At 40.7% G+C, this 16,462-nt stretch overlaps 1 protein-coding gene across 4 annotated transcripts in view; it reads right to left on the reverse strand.

The window, feature by feature from the left end:
- The window catches only part of scml2 (Scm polycomb group protein like 2), a 101,466-nt gene extending 87,564 nt beyond the window's left edge, over nucleotides 1-13,902 (reverse strand). For 3 of the 4 annotated variants that reach the window (XM_059650408.1, XM_059650407.1, XM_048540755.2), the window contains exon 1: nucleotides 13,659-13,780. The gene's annotated coding sequence lies outside the window, so the exon portion shown is untranslated. The other variant, XM_048540754.2, reaches the window with a different exon arrangement.
- Between the last annotated feature and the right edge of the window lie 2,560 nt (nucleotides 13,903-16,462).

Raw genomic sequence — 16,462 nt, forward strand, 5'->3', positions numbered from 1 at the left:
AGTTCAAATGCTGTGATGGCAAGATATCCAAGATTAAGTGAGACATATAATATAAATACAAACTAAAAGAAAAACAGGACACTTCATTTAGCTGGTATCAGCATTAAAACTATATTACTTTTTTAAAAATGAGATCAGGAACTTGGGAACGTCACATCAGTGAGCAACAGAATCTAGACGCTGCAAATTTTTCGAAATGGCTATTTTCAATAGCACACACGTTAAAATCACATCAGGCATATGAATGGAGAAAAATTGAGCAAGTAAAACTTCAGAAGAGCAAATATTAGAGAGTGATGTCCAGAAAATTGCTACATTCATCCTTGAGAAGTTAGACTATCAATGGCAAGGTGGGTGTGCAAAATGTCCAAGCATTTTGAACAATGCAGTATACAATTATTTTTCTTTTCAAGATGGTGGCAGCGTAGTGGTGCTGGGCCTGGGGCTTGTCTACTCCTGTTATCTCTCTCTCTCTCTCTTTTTTAACTTTCCTTGTTTTTGTTTCTTTTGAGCCTGGAAAGTGCAAAATCGAAGAAGAAGCAGTTGCATCAACACCAAGAGAAGCTGGGCGCAGTTTCACTCTCGTCCAGGGTCTCCCAGCGAGCACGGAAGAGATCCCGACTGACTCCGCTGGCCTGGACTCACAAGGTAGGCTGCGGCTCCAGGTCCACAGCTAGACCTGGGCACCTGAAGTAGGAGAAAGGCTGTCTTGGCCCAGTAGTCTCCCTATGTGGTGGTCTTCATCTTCGTCTTTAGCATCCAGGTATTCCTGCAGCCCAACAGATAGCCATGCTAGGCTGAGACCGTCTTCATCAGCGAGGCTTGTGGCCAGCAGTACAGCACGGCTCTTTGGTCCCGGCTGTGTCTTCAGGATTTTCCATCGTTCCCAAATCAGCTTTCCCCGAGCCCAGGAGACATTAACTGAACTATGATGAACTTTGTATTAACGTTACTTGGTTTTATTATCATGTATGACTTCTGTCATTGATGTAGGCACCTTGGTGAGTTAAGTTACAAAACATTTTACTATGTTTCATCTAAAATTATACATGACATGTATATTAATATGCCATTCTACAACCAATTGCCCTTGCTGCAAAGATATAAAAATTATCAATGCCCATGTTCCCATGGAAACATCTCACATATACAAAAATCAAAAACAGAAGTTGTTGCTGGAAAAGCTCAGGTGAAGAAAAAAAATCAGCGTTAACATTTCAGGCCTTTTCTCAAAACTGATACTAGCTGGGAAAATCATCAGTTTATATGCAGAAAATAGGGAGGGTGATAAGGTCGGGATAAATGATAGGATAAAAGGATAGAAGCTGAAGTGAGAAAAAGACAGTTGGATAGACAAAGGAGTTGATAACAATCCAGCTAGAAGGGTGAACAGCTATTAATGGGAATTGTTAGTGACTAAAAATAGGTAGCATGTAATTGCAGGCTATGTGATTACAAGGCCTGATGTGCGGGACATGAGACTAAGAGAAAGGAGAGTTTAGGCCCTAAAATTACTGAATTTGATACAGAGTCTGGTGGACTGCAGGTGTTGTTCTTCCAGCTTGTGTTGAGCTTCACTGAAGCACTGCAGCAAGCCAGAGACAGATGTTGGCTAGGGAACAAGGTGCTGTGATAAAGTGGCAGGCAACTGGAAGCTCAGGGCCTTCCTTGCAAGCAGAATGTCAAATGTTCTGCAAAGTGGTCACCCAGTCTACACATCAAAAAAAAAAATCCGGATACGTAAAGTTCACCCTGGTAGTCACATATTGCATTTAGCTACCAACTGAATTCATATTCTACAATGACCCAGTAATTATATGGCAAAAAACAAAGAAACCCTAGGGAACCACAGGTCCTGAGTCACTTTTTCATGTGCCTCAACTTCTTTCGTGAGCAACATGTAGCTTCGGTTTAAACAACATTTTCATACTTGCCACCTTACACTTTGGTCCAACACCCACAAAAGAACTGAATTGAAAACCACCAGAGTTCTGCGAACAAAGATTTCAATCATTGCAAAAGACATGATAAACCAAAAATGAGGTGATTCAAAGCCGTGATTTGATAATCTGAACAGTTTAACTGCCTGCTTGATTCCTGACATGTGGGCTTCACCATGCATTACATTAAAGTAACTAAATTTAACACTGTTGTTAAAAATGTGAAGCACTAACATGCACAAGAGGTTTTACAGACACATACCCCTTAGAATCCAAGTAAGCAAAGACCAGATGGCACAATGACACTGTCAATTAAAATAGTTACATTAGCAAAAGCTAAATTAAACTCATCAAAACATGCTTTATATCCATAAGTGTAAAGTTTCCCTCGACAACACATCTGAAAACAGTCCCATCCTACGGGACATATCAAATTAGCACTTCAAATTTTGCCAATCTAGGACCACAGAGTTTGATTAATATTACACTAACAATTATCACATGGCTGAAAAGGTCATTATGATGATTACCAGATTTTAACTTCCTGTACCAGGATTAACAATTAAATGTACTAAATTCATGAAGTAACAGGAAGCTAAAAGGAACAAAGTTCTAGACACTCACAAAACACAGCATAAATTTAATTATTTGGAGTTTTTAGCTGATTTGCATAGCATTAATGCTGTGTTAACAGCATTATTGTTCTAACAAAATTCTACCCAGAACTCCCAGAGTATATTTATTATTTGTCTGCCAGTTCAGATCTTTTCCAAGGTTTCATTGAACTGATTGAGAATTCATGTTTTAAAGTTGGTCAGGCTTAAAGGAATAATTTTGTACAGACCTATTTTAAGTCATAAGAGTGGTGAGAGGTGGGAAGACTTTTTTTTAAAAAGATTAACTAGTAACATATAAACCCAGTTCATGTGCGAGTGAAAACAGCTTTCCAACTCCACTTGTTATGCAATAGCTGCATTTAGATAGGAGTATTAAGAGTCACAGATGTACAAGAGAACACCTTCCATTTGTATATCATACCTAACACAGCATTTCACAAGGGAATAACCACAAAGTTTGCCATAATGTCAAATTCACTGTATGAACTTTTTTTGTCTGTATGATAATGACAGTTTTTAAAAGGATACTATCAAGGAAGAGGGGTTTCAGCTGGAAATTGATATGAAAAGCTACTGTGACTCAAGCAGAAAATCTGTACTGGGGTGCCATTCTAGGATAGAGTTCTGCACTGTTAGAGTTGCTACCTTTTGGTTACAATATTAAACAAAATGTCCTATCTGCTCTCATTCGTGGACAAAAGATCCTTAAGTATTATTTTAATGAGGTGGGGATACTTTCCTGAAGCTTCAGTTCCAATAATGTTCACTTTAGAACAGAACTGAGGGCATGCCTTAAGAGAATTATTTCACAGGGGTGAGCATCGATGGCTAGACCAGCATTTGTTGCCATTCTATAACTGCCTGAGAGAATGATGACGATTGCTACATTGAAGTACTGTACTTGTTATGGGTACACCCAACAGGACTAAATCGGAGAGTTCCAGGATTTTGACCAGTGATCATGAAGATATAGCTTAGAGTCAGGATAACGTGGAAGTGAACTTGAAAATGCTGCTGATTGGACATATCGACTGCTCTTGTTTCTCAAGATGATAGATGTTGCAGGTTTGCAAAGTGCTATTGAAAGAACCTGTTACAAATTGTTAAACTACATTTTGTCAATGGTTCACTACTGCCACTGTGTGGTGACAAAGTAATTGGTGGAAGAGGAGCCAAATCATGCATGCTGCTTTGTCTGAAACTATGCCAAACTTCTTTGGTGTTGTTGAAGCTGCACTCATACAACATGCAGTCCTGATTTGTGCCATATAAAAGGTGAGCAGGCTTTGGAAGCAAGGAGGAGAGGTTCACATTGCAGATTATGTAAGGCTGCTCTTGTTCAGTTTCTGGTCAGTGGTAACCCTCAAGATGCAGACAGATGGGAAGTTGGCAAAGGGGCGATAAAGAATGTTGAACCACCTTTGGAAATTCTCACTGCCTAGCACTGTGAGGCACATGTTACTTGCTACTTTGCAGGCAAAGCCTGAAATGTTGTCCATGATCTTGTGATACATTGACACTGGCTGTTTTAGAGTAATCAGGAGTCTCAATGGTGCCTGATTTGTACAGTGAAGATCCTCATTGCACCCTGAAGGATAGAAGATTACTAAATGAAGCAGCTTAAAATGTCAAGGCCAAGGACTCTATCCTGTACTACTTTACATCCAACAACAAATAACCTTTTTGGCAGACCACTGGCCAAATTCCTTGTTGCACTTCTCCCTTGTTCAAATACAAAAAAAAGGTGCATGTCAACAACTGTCCCACCACAGGTACAAACCGGTCTTGACAGCTTCAGAAGCAGGACTGCATCACATTGTAGCTGTGAGATTCCACTGTCAGATTCTTGTGAAAGTCATTGCTGCATAGATGCTGAGTACCAGAGTTTGACCAGTATGTCTCTGTACCCCTTGCACTCACCACCTCAATTCGCATTATCAATGGTCTCTTCATCTGGAAAGGAGTGTTGCAAGATAAGGTGCTTAATTGCTTAAATGTGCACACAGTAGTGAAGTTGGTAAACAACTGGTTACAAAGAAATACCTTCCAATTTTGGAGTGGCAACAATTTGCTGTTGAAATTCAATACTTGGTCAGAGTGTGTGGCTTTCCTGTGTACCCTTGTTAGGATTTCACATTGGTGCTGTGTTCCACCATGGCATCCAGGAAAGGGAGCTGTTTGTTCTTTTCCTCTTCTCTGGTGAATCTGATCCCGGTGAGGGAGTTGTTTATTAGTCTGTGTATCTCCTTTAGTTTGCTTCATTTAATAAGAAGGTGTTATCCACACACATCTATAGTTTTGGTTGGATTAGCAGAAGGGCCACGCTTTCGAGTCTCTGCATCACCGCTTCAGCTATTAGTCACGAGACTGGTGATCCCATGGGTGTCCCGTTGATCTGTTCATACATTTGACAGTTAGAAGGTAAAGTGAGTAGTGAGGCATAGGTGCAGTATCTTCAGCGCGTTGTCTGTGGACATGGTGTCTTGTTCTTGTTTGAGTTGGGTTGCCAGTGTTGCTCTTGCTCGTGGTATGACCATTGATTTGAATAGGGCAATAACGCCAAGTGATATCATGGTCTCATCGTCATCTATTCTTATAACCTTGATGGAATTGAGGAACTCTTGGGCTGCGTGGATTGAGTGAGGTGACTTGCTGACGAGATGCTTTAGTCTCCTTTGTAACTCCTTCGCTAATCAATGTGATAGGTGCCTGGCAACAAAAAGACGTGACCAATGCTCACTCATCTCCATCCACATGGATAAAGGAGAAGCACTAATTCGATTGGGACATTAGGATCCTGGGACAGGCGAAGCAAAGACAAGCACAGAAATTCCTGGAGGCCTGGTTCTCCACTAAGAAAACCATCAATAAATACATAGAGCAAGACCCCCATATACGGTCCATTACGATGGCAAACCTAAAGTGAGGTAATCCAGCTCAATGGACATCAGAGTCTAATTAACAGGCGGGAAAACACAACAGCACTTCATTGGAGGCTGCACTTATGATGTTACCCAGCACAGTAATGAAGTGTCTGTGGAACAATAAACCAGCTCGGCGAGCTAACCAACCAAAAACATCCACAACACGAGCTAAAAATCTACTCAAAAACCTTAATGTTTTTCTCTCAATCAACATTACAAAACATGAACTGGTCATTTATCAAGTTGACAACGTGTAACATCACCTTCTCTTCCCTTAATATGTAGCTTCAAGCTCCAAACTTTAAATGAGACATTGCCAACATTATCACAAATATAATTTTCTGACTTGTCACTCATTCTTTTCCCCCATTTGGTTATCCTTCAGGAAAGCATCCAAAAAGGTGCTCCACAAACTTTGCAAAATACGGTTCACAAGTTTCATTAATAAGGTTAAATTTACCCCAAGAAGATTTTACATGACAGCAGCATACTACATACATACATACGAGGAGAAAAAAAATCATGTTTGCTGTCTGCATTTCAATAAACCAACCCATAATTATTCATTGCAACAAACACTTACTACACGCTGACATAGTCTTCATAGAAAAGACTTCAATAATGTAGCACAGCATTGTTCCATCAAGTTCAATTCATTACTGTATCAAAAAGGAAAATCTCTTAATTCAGGGGGTTACTCATGACAAGGGAATTGGTCTTGGCAGAACTTGTAAAAACAAACTAAGTGCTGTCTACACTGCAATTTGTTCAAGCAGTGGGCAAAGGCTAAATGCAGATGAACTACAGCCAAGGACTGCACACAAATGGAGATTCAGTCAGCAACAAGTAGCTCACTGGCTTGAAGAAAGGTGACACAATGATGCTGACAAAGGCGTACTGCCTATCAAGAACTGTGAAAGTGGCTCCAGGTAGCTATACAACTTTTGGATGTTTGGAAGCAGGGTTAGTCAAAAGCCATCAGACCTCCAGTAAAGAAAGAACATTCCCTTATCGCAACAGTTTTAAAAAACCTGAAGAAAGCCAGTTCATTCTTCCTCATCAGTCACTGTGGCTTTTCACCCTTATGTCAGAGCTATGATAAGCGTCAATTAGACACTACATACCTCCTGAAAGCAGACAAAAGTACCTGGAGAAAGCTCAAGGAGTGCAGCCAAAAGAATCATCTCATAAGAACACTGCGGACAAGAACAATTAACTGTGTAATATGTACAAAATACAGAATTGTTGTGCAGCACAAAGTGCAAATTCAACTTCTTGAATTGTTTCTAATGTGAGAAACCTGACTTTCAAGATCTTAATGGCTAGTGTTCAATGAAGTCTATGACTGCTTGATCCTGCAGCCTAGACAGGTGCTGTACAAAGCAATGAAACTAATTATCGCAGCCTTCAAGTTCCTAGAAAGTTGGCAAGGACCTTGGGCATCGTTTCTCTTCAGGAATGGTGAGTCCTGGAAGTCAAATTTGAAAATCCTACCACATTGTATTTTACGAATCTTATCTGACACCATATAATTCAGAAAGTTCCGACAACCAAAAGCGTTATTTTCCACCCGAATCACATATACATTCCAGGTGGCGATGTACACACCAGTGACAATAAACACCAGAACTCCAACATAACGACAAACTTCAACTAGAAATTATCCAACTTTGAATGACAACACAACTAAAAAGGTAATGAATGCTCTAATTATCTACGATCACCTCTTTTGCAATATTAATTCAATCATGTTTATTTTCTTCACCACATTTGGCTCCCCAGGTACAATAAATACAGACAAGGGTTAAATTGTTCATATATACATGGTTACTATCAAAATCAGTATTTGTTTTGTTAACTAGCATTTCTGATTTAGTAGCATTTGTAGTCTGTACCAGATACTACCAATTTTGTTGCACTATTTTCGACCACTCAAGACAAGATCAGTAACAGAATACACAAATTCTTCTCTTATTCAGACTAACAGGCAGAAGTCACATTGTGTGTGACCGGACATCCCTAAAACTGCTGCACACCAGAAGTGATAGCCCAAAGCACATGCACAACACAAACAATGGACCTTTTTTGTACACTTAACACATTTATAATTTCCTAAAACATTTAAAGTCACCTGTCGTCTGATTTCCCTTCTGAATTGAGTGACAAATTTCAACTGCCTTGACACTAATCTCAGGAAATGATTTTGCAAAGCCTTTTGCCTATACTTCTCTCAGGCCTTTGAGTTTACCTCTTCAATTGGTCAATTGGACAACTCTTCTCACTACAGTCCTGGTCGGGCAATATCCAAATATCTTATCTGTGAATTGTGCATATTTCAAGTACTAAAGCTAACACCTGCCTGAAGGTCATTATCACATCCCAACATTCAAGATACCCTGAGAGCCTCATACCTGAACATTGGCCAAATGCCCAAAATATGCTGACTAGGAACTGACAACTCAAATAAAAAGAATAGATTGTCAAAAAATAAACACCATTTGAGCCATCACAGCATTTATTCCTGTAATTTAATTTCACAATGTCTGGACTGTGTTCAAACCAACTTGCAACTCTATCAATTAATGAGTTTTCTGTTTCACCTTTCTTGAAGATCATTTCAACAAAAACGATTACAAGGACTGAACGTAGGTTCTTCATCACCAAGCTACAATGGAAAAAAATACATCACAATAAGAGACTTTCCCGCACTTTCCCCCCACAGTGATCGAGAACGCCCTTGACCGCGTCTCCCGGAACACATCCCTCACACCCCGCCCCCCCCACAACCGCCCCAAGAGGATCCCCCTCGTTCTCACACACCACCCTACCAACCTCCGGATACAACGCATCATCCTCCGACACTTCCGCCATCTACAATCCGACCCCACCACTCAAGACATTTTTCCATCCCCAACCCTGTCTGCTTTCCGGAGAGACCACTCTCTCCGTGGCTCCCTTGTTCGCTCCACACTGCCCCCTAACCCCACCACACCCGGCACCTTCCCCTGCAACCGCAGGAAATGCTACACTTGCCCCCACACCTCCTCCCTCACCCCCATCCCAGGCCCCAAGATGACATTCCACATTAAGCAGAGGTTCATCTGCACATCTGCCAATGTGGTATACTGCATCCACTGTACCCGGTGCGGCTTCCTCTACATTGGGGAAACCAAGCGGAGGCTTGGAGACCGCTTTGCAGAACACCTCCGCTCAGTTCGCAACAAACAACTGCACCTGCCAGTCGCAAACCATTTCCACTCCCCCTCCCATTCTTTAGATGACATGTCCATCATGGGCCTCCTGCAGTGCCACAATGATGCCACCCGAAGGTTGCAGGAACAGCAACTCATATTCCGCCTGGGAACCCTGCAGCCTAAAGGTATCAATGTGGACCTCACCAGTTTCAAAATCTCCCCTTCCCCAACTGCATCCCTAAACCAGCCCAGTTCGTCCCCTCCCCCCACTGCACCACACAACCAGCCCAGCTCTTCCCCTCCACCCACTGCATCCCAAAACCAGTCCAACCTGTCTCTGCCTCCCTAACCTGTTCTTCCTCTCACCCATCCCTTCCTCCCACCCCAAGCTGCACCCCCATCTACCTACTAACCTCATCCCACCTCCTTGACCTGTCCATCTTCCCTGGACTGACCTATCCCCTCTCTACCTCCCCACCTATCTTCTTTTCTCTCCATCTTCGGTCCGCCTCCCCCTCTCTCCCTATTTATTCCAGAACCCTCACCCCATCCCCCTCTCTGATGAAGGATCTGGGCCCGAAACGTCAGCTTTTGTGCTCCTGAGATGCTGCTTGGCCTGCTGTGTTCATCCAGCCTCACATTTTATTATCTACAATAAGAGGCTTGGCTGCCTTCATTCCTTTACTCAAATAGGAGCAAAAAAGCATTACTAAATTGTAACAAGTTCTACGTTGTATTTATGTATGATGAGCTTCAATAAAGGAAACTATGTATAAACTAAAATTTTATCTTAATCATTGTATCATGGAGCCCCAAAAATGCAATTCAGACCACAGCTAGAAACAAGCCAAAGACACTACAAAAACACTGTTAGCAGGCAAACAACCACGCCCATTGTTGGCACAAAACAAAACCAGAGACACAGCTTCAGAACTAAATCTACATCACCCAAAGCTCAGAACACTCGCTTCAAAATCAAATTTTGTCAAATCTCAACTTAATTGATTACCAAAATATTACTTAGAATTATGTTAATTGATGGCTAAGTGAGAACAAAAAGAGATGCTTTTAAGATACTACAATTGATAAATTGAATAACATTACGCATACAATTTGTCTTCCAAAGACCGGGAAAGTTGACAACTACTCCAGAAATCTCAAAGTTCCTACCTTTTTCTAATACCTGGATACACAAACTCTGTCCCTCTTCAACGGAATTAAATGAATTCCATTGAACAAGTTCAAAACAAAACAGTATTGCGGACATCAGATCTAGGCTTCCAATCTACATTTGCATCATGAAAAATTATACATCAGTGAGACACACACAGATGTTTCTTTAAAGTACAAAAAAAATTACCCCTAAACAAATAACATATGTTCTTGCAATGAAAGGGACTTCAGAAATTCACAATGAAAGGTTCACAACAACAGTTTTCCTACTCAAGATAATACTTGTCTACACTAATGATGAATTGGCTCATTTTGAATTGATCTTTCCCGGAATCTCCAAGTTTCCTTACCACATTGATGTAAATTTTTACAGCTCCAAACAAGTCAATAAGTAGACAACGGTTTTCCGTTTCTACCAACTATGCATGCCCTTTTATATTTGCATTAAAGGAACTGGCACTTGATTACGATAAGGATGCCCTAAATTTTACAAAAGAGTGATATTTCACATGAGATTAAGTAGTGCTATACCTATATTTCTTTTATTCCCCAAGAATGCTTGAAGCAAAAAGTAACCATAACTCAAACACAAAGTAAGCAGAAGTGTAACAATTTGGAATAGCGAAGACTTTGAATTAATCCAAAATCAAAACAGACGTGTTGTACATTGCAATGCCGGTACTGGCAATGTAGAAAACAAGACAGCCAACTTACGCGCAGAAAGCTCCTACAAATAGCAATTTGAGAATTCCCAATGGCCTGTTGCTTGCGGTATTGATTGTGGCCACCACAGAGAATTTACCAGTTCTCCTTAGAAATTGTGGAAGACTCCTTAGTCCAGCTTAGGTGGCAGATGGGGTCATAGCTTAATATCTCATCTCAAAAATGTGACCGCCGAGTCATGTATTCCTCCCAGGACTGCACTGAAGTGTAATCTTTGATTTGTGCGTTCAGGTCTAGGATCAAAGTTGAACCCCAACCTTTTGACTTGAGGGGTAATGATGCTACCAAGTGAGTGACAAAGAACACAAACTAAACATTGTCAACTTGCAAAAATATATGGAGAATACTCGAAAGGGAATTACTTCTGGTAAAAGACATGACATTTAAAAATATGAATAAGAAAGGTCTTGAGGCAGTGGTTATGTCCACACCTGTAGACCAGAAGACCTGGGTTCAAGTCCAGTTTCAAGATGGGATGACGACAGTGGTGCATTAATATTGTGAAAAATATTAAAAATATGAATTTGTTCAACAAAGCCATAAAAATGATTCTATTTGTCTGGAGGTAAAGAACAAAAAAGGTTCAATGTAGACTATACATCAACTTGGAATAAAGGTGTAGCAGAATAAACTTGCAAGGAAATTGCAGACGTAGAACATTATTCAGCCGGTATAGTGGGAATTTTAATTGCCTGAATAAAAAAGACCAGATTGCTGCAGTATGAAGGGCAAGAGCTCCTGAACTGTGTTCATAAGTTCCATAGCAGTGTGCTTCTGTCCAACAAGAAAATGGGTATTGTTTGACCTGGTTCTTCACAATAAGGTGGACCAAATGAATCAAGTGTAAAAAGGAAAATATTTCAGTAACACAGATCACTGTGCCAAAATTTAAAGTTGGCTGTAGAAAAGGATAAAGGAACAATCCAGACTAAGAATCATTAACTGGGAAAAGGTAACTGCATTGGGTCAATAATGCACCTCGCACTGACCAAAAAGAAATAGTAAATAAAAATGTAACTGAGTAAAGTCTTGACTTTAAAATGAGATAGGTCAAGTACTGTCTGGTTATTACTCTACAGAAGGAAGGTAGGGCACACAAATTCAGATCCCCAGATCCCAAAGGAGATAGAAATTTATAACAAAAAATAAGTGTGCTTATAATAGACGCCAGGTGAATAACATTGATGAGAACCAAGTCAAATATTGTAAGTTCAAAGGAGAAATGAAAATAAAACAAAAAATATTCATTGACACCAAGTATTGGAACAAACTGGCAACCGAAATAAGAGAGAAACCAAAAGTCCTTTATAGCATGTAAACAGTCAAAGGATTATAAGGTGGTGCAAAAAAGGGGGGTTACCTACACCTGGAGGGAGGAAACATGGTTGTTGCATTAAACAACTACTTCACAGCTGTTTTTAAAATGGTCTGGTGCACAAGAGAGGTAATAAGAACAAGCAGAGGTACTGGATAAACTGTCTGTCCTTCAAGGTTATGAGATCTGTGGACCTGAGAAGAGCTAAAGGATACTGGGACAAGTTTCTGCTGTCACATTAGCCATAATTTTCTAATTTCCACAGATGTGGTGTCTTTAGCAGCCAAGAATTGAAATGTTACAACCTTGTTCAAAAAAAAGAAAGACAAACTAATGAATTAGAGGCCAGTAAATTTAACTTCAATGGTAGGGAGCAATCAGCAAGATTAATCATCACTCAAGCAAATGTAGGTTACTTGAGGAAAGTTAGTAAGGATTTGTTAGGACAAATCATATTTAACTTGCTGGAATTTTTTGATCAAGAGAAGAAAGAATTAATGTTTCAGGTCCAGGGACACTTCTTCGAAACAAATCATCAACTCTGCCTTCTTTCCACATATACTGCCAGACGTGCAGAGTTTTCTCAGCAATGATTAAAATTTGTACCAGGCACAATTTCAAAATGTGATGATATGAGATTTGAAAGCAGTGATAACTGCAGAACAGAGAACAGAACTTTGAAAAGGACACAGCCAAACGTGTGGAGTTAAGAGCGGCATATGGAAAAATTGGTCCCATGGATGGATCAAGAATCAGAGGGCACAAATTTAAGATGAGCAAAAAAAACTATGAAAACAGGAGAGTGTTTAGGAATTCTATTAAAAGTGTGGTGAGGGCAATCTCAATTTAGGCTTTCAAAAGAAAACTGGATTATTGGAAAAGACTTCAGTGCAAAAGAAAAAGCAGGGGATTGGCATCAGGTCAATTGCTCCTTTAGAGCAAGCAATGAGAAAGAGAACAGCCTCTTTTCACGCTGTAACTAGACTAACGTTGGGAAAAAACATTTCTCAATACGGTTTGATACGAACGGCGAAAAGTCGAACGATCTAGGGAGGGCAGGCGGTCGCAGTCTTGAGATAAATTCTTACCATTCTTGCGAACAGATCGAGTAACCCAAAGCAAATACTGTACTCCCCAAGGCCTAGAAACGAAACACCTGTCCTGAAACCGCTGCTTTGGCAGCGAACAATGCTGAAACCACAAGTTTCTTACAATCTATGCAACATTCAGTGTCTGCACAGTCCGAAATTTATAGGTATAACTAGAATCGTTGCATTATTTTCAATACTAGAACCATGCTGCTCGCAGTGCGGAAACGGAAAAAATATTGAGTGCGGCGGGTGGAAGAGGAGAAAGAGATGAGCAAAATGGAAAGGGAAACAGGCGGGTGCAGGTGGAGGATAATGAGTTAAAGCAGAACTATAAACAATAGTCAGATCGCGACATGCAGTGAAGGAATCTACAACTTCAGTATCTCATCTTCCAACCCCACCGCTCTACCAATATTACCCAAGAAATCTCAAGCTCCAATTGCTCCCAGAGCTGGGAACTCCGGCTCCGAGCTCCCGCTGTACGATCGGCGCTGAAGGAACCGAACAGGTGAGAGCGCGGAGCGCAAGTCGCGGGCGTGAAGCTCACTGTCGCCGCCCGACCCAGCACAGGACCGGGGGCTCGAGCTGCGCCGCGCGCCACTATCCCTCCACCCCACAGTCCGGCGCGAGCGGCGGCAGTTGGAGCTCAACCGTCCAACGTCGGGGGGACTTGCGACTCACCCAAACATCTCCTATCCTCCTGCCTCACACCGAGAGGGGAGGCGAACTTGCGAAACAAAAAAAACAAAAAGGCCATTCCGTCGGACCCGATCGACCGAAACCGTTCCCAGCCGCAGTCGCTCTCACTCACCCGCGGTGTAAAAGTCGCTGAGAGCCGCTCAGCGCCGCTATCACAGATTCTACTGAGCCGCCATGTTCCGCTGCGTAACCGCGACGTCAGGGGCATCGCGTGCACGAACGAGTCGTGGCGGCGGCGACGGCGAAGGGAGGATCGGACTGTACGTGCCGACAGCTCACAGCCATCAGACGGAGGCAAGTTTAGCGCTAATCCCATCGCACCAACCCCGTCTACTCTTTGACTGCAGTGATGTAGCACGTATTTCTATTTGATGCAGCGAGCAAGATGATTTTCCGTCACTCTGTTTGCAGCCGAATTCCCAGTCAAGTGCAGAGATAATGAATGCATTTCAGTTCACCTGGAATCAGGCAGTCAGCAAGGAAACACAATGTCTGAATTAACATGGGTAACTGAAATGGCAGAATTGCTGCAAAAAAGTGTTCGGAAATTACCGACATATTTGTTTTTATAACGTTTTGAAAGTTTTCTGTACTGAGTTCGGCCTGAGCCAGCCAACAGAACGGCCTTTTGTTTTAATTTAAATGATCCAGAAGCAGTACCTTTTATTGTGCTCCTCCACAGACATCTGTCACAATTATCCTACTTGGCGTAGCTGCCTTGTGGATTGCATGTCATTTCACACCACGCAGACAAATACTCTTTGAATTACCACAAAAACCACAACCGTTCATGAAAAGAGCTTATTTTGTTCAGCTCGGTCAGAATTCTGGCAAACTTTTCCGTGTTGAAACGGAGCTACCATCATGATTCCTTCTAACGGACAGCTGTACCAATAATTTGATTGCTCAAGTAGTCAACGCTTTACCCCGAAGGGCATCAAAAGCTCGGGTTTTGGGAAACTATATTTTCTGTTTTCTAGTAATTTATCATGCAACTATCTGATTCGCATAAGACTCTATCACAACAAATCCAACAAAATTTCGTGAATGTAAACACCAAATAGATCGCAGAGTACATGCTTTAATTTCCAGAATGTCAATCACAACAAAGCAATTGCACATTTACTTGAACAAGTACGTTTTCACAATGGAACAATTAATTCTTTAGATCAAAGTAACCAACCGACCTAAGTCTAAGGCTGAAGACACAATTCACTTCTTCCCGTCAAGGAAGCAAACAATTCAGACTTTGTCTTAGTTTCCATCACAATTGGGAATCAGTAAGCAATATAATTAATATTATCTGATTCAACAAATGTATGTAAAAATGTGAACAGGACAATAAAAACTAATAAGATGTTACTAATTTGTTCTGACTGATTTTTTTTCAAGAATGCTTCATGTGAAAAGCCCAGTTTATATTGACCCAACACCATGGAGTATTGGTCCGAAACTATTTTGAGATAGGTAACCCATTCATAAGTAAAAACAAATTATAAAAAGAGGTATTATTAGGAAATTAGTTTTATACATATGATCCGGCTTTTACAAAATTACCTTACGTCTTTAAGGTGCACTGTACTTCAGGTCTGTTGCTGAAGAGAACATTGATAGAAACATGAATTAGCTCATTTTTAACAAAGATTTGGTGCTTTGAGAATATTTTGAAAGTTGGTGTTTTAAACAAATTTGCTCTGATTGTGAGTGGTCTACACTAGACAACACTTAATAATGTCATATCTGAATATTTTTACAATGTTTTATTTCAATACAGACCAAAGAAGTGATCGTTCTTACACCACTGTCAAAATAAAAGCCCTTTTCCAGTGGAGGAAGAAAACTTATAATCAGTACATCTTATATTTTCAGTTTAACTGAGGAGAAAATGTAGGGTCAAAATCTCAAATGATGAATTAATTGACCCTCACCCACTCAGAGGAAATCGCCTTTCATGATGACTATGTGGTAAAGTCAGTACTTATAGCTCTGCATCTGATTATGCTGCCTTCAAGTGGGAGTGCAGGTTGCTGATTTCATTTTAGTTTATATAGATAGATAACTACTGGTAGTCCATGCAATGTCTGATGTCATCCACATATGAAGTATAATTTAGTTGACTTTTGGTGAATCAAGTCAAAAGCTATTTCTCCAAGTAAATTTTGGGAAGAGTGATGACTTTTCTGGTTTCCACTCCAAACTTTGTCTTGTACTTGACCCCTGGCAATAGTCTGATAATGAGCTGGTCTGTTTGCAAGCTTTTCACGTTGATCTTGCAAAAAGTTTACAATCCTCGTGTTTGGACTATCTCTAATGTTGCTTTTTTCTACTTACGTAAAATTGCACAATTTCTTCATGTTTCAACTTATCTGCTGCTGAAACTCTTGTCCGTGCCTTCGACTTGACTTGACCATTCTATGGCACTTCTGGCATGTCTTCTGCATACTACTAACCATAAATTTGAAATCATCCAAAACTTTGCTGCATATTTCTTAGTTGACATCAAGTCCCATACCACTATCACCCTATGCTTATTGATCTAATTTAACTCCCAGTCAAGCAACATCTTGATTTTCAAATTATCAACCTTGTTTTCAAATCCCTGTATCACTTTTGTATCACGGTAATCTCATCAATCACTTTTTTTCTATCTGTTCTCCTATAATTCTCCTGTCTTGTGCATTCCCAAACATAATTGCTTCATCTCTTTTGGTGGTGTCTTCAGTTGTCTAGGCCTCATACTCTGAAATTCCCTCTTAACCTTGGCTTTCCTATTTTAAGACACTTCT

This window comes from Stegostoma tigrinum, chromosome 12 (assembly GCF_030684315.1).
Source record: "Stegostoma tigrinum isolate sSteTig4 chromosome 12, sSteTig4.hap1, whole genome shotgun sequence".
NCBI lineage: Eukaryota > Metazoa > Chordata > Chondrichthyes > Orectolobiformes > Stegostomatidae > Stegostoma > Stegostoma tigrinum.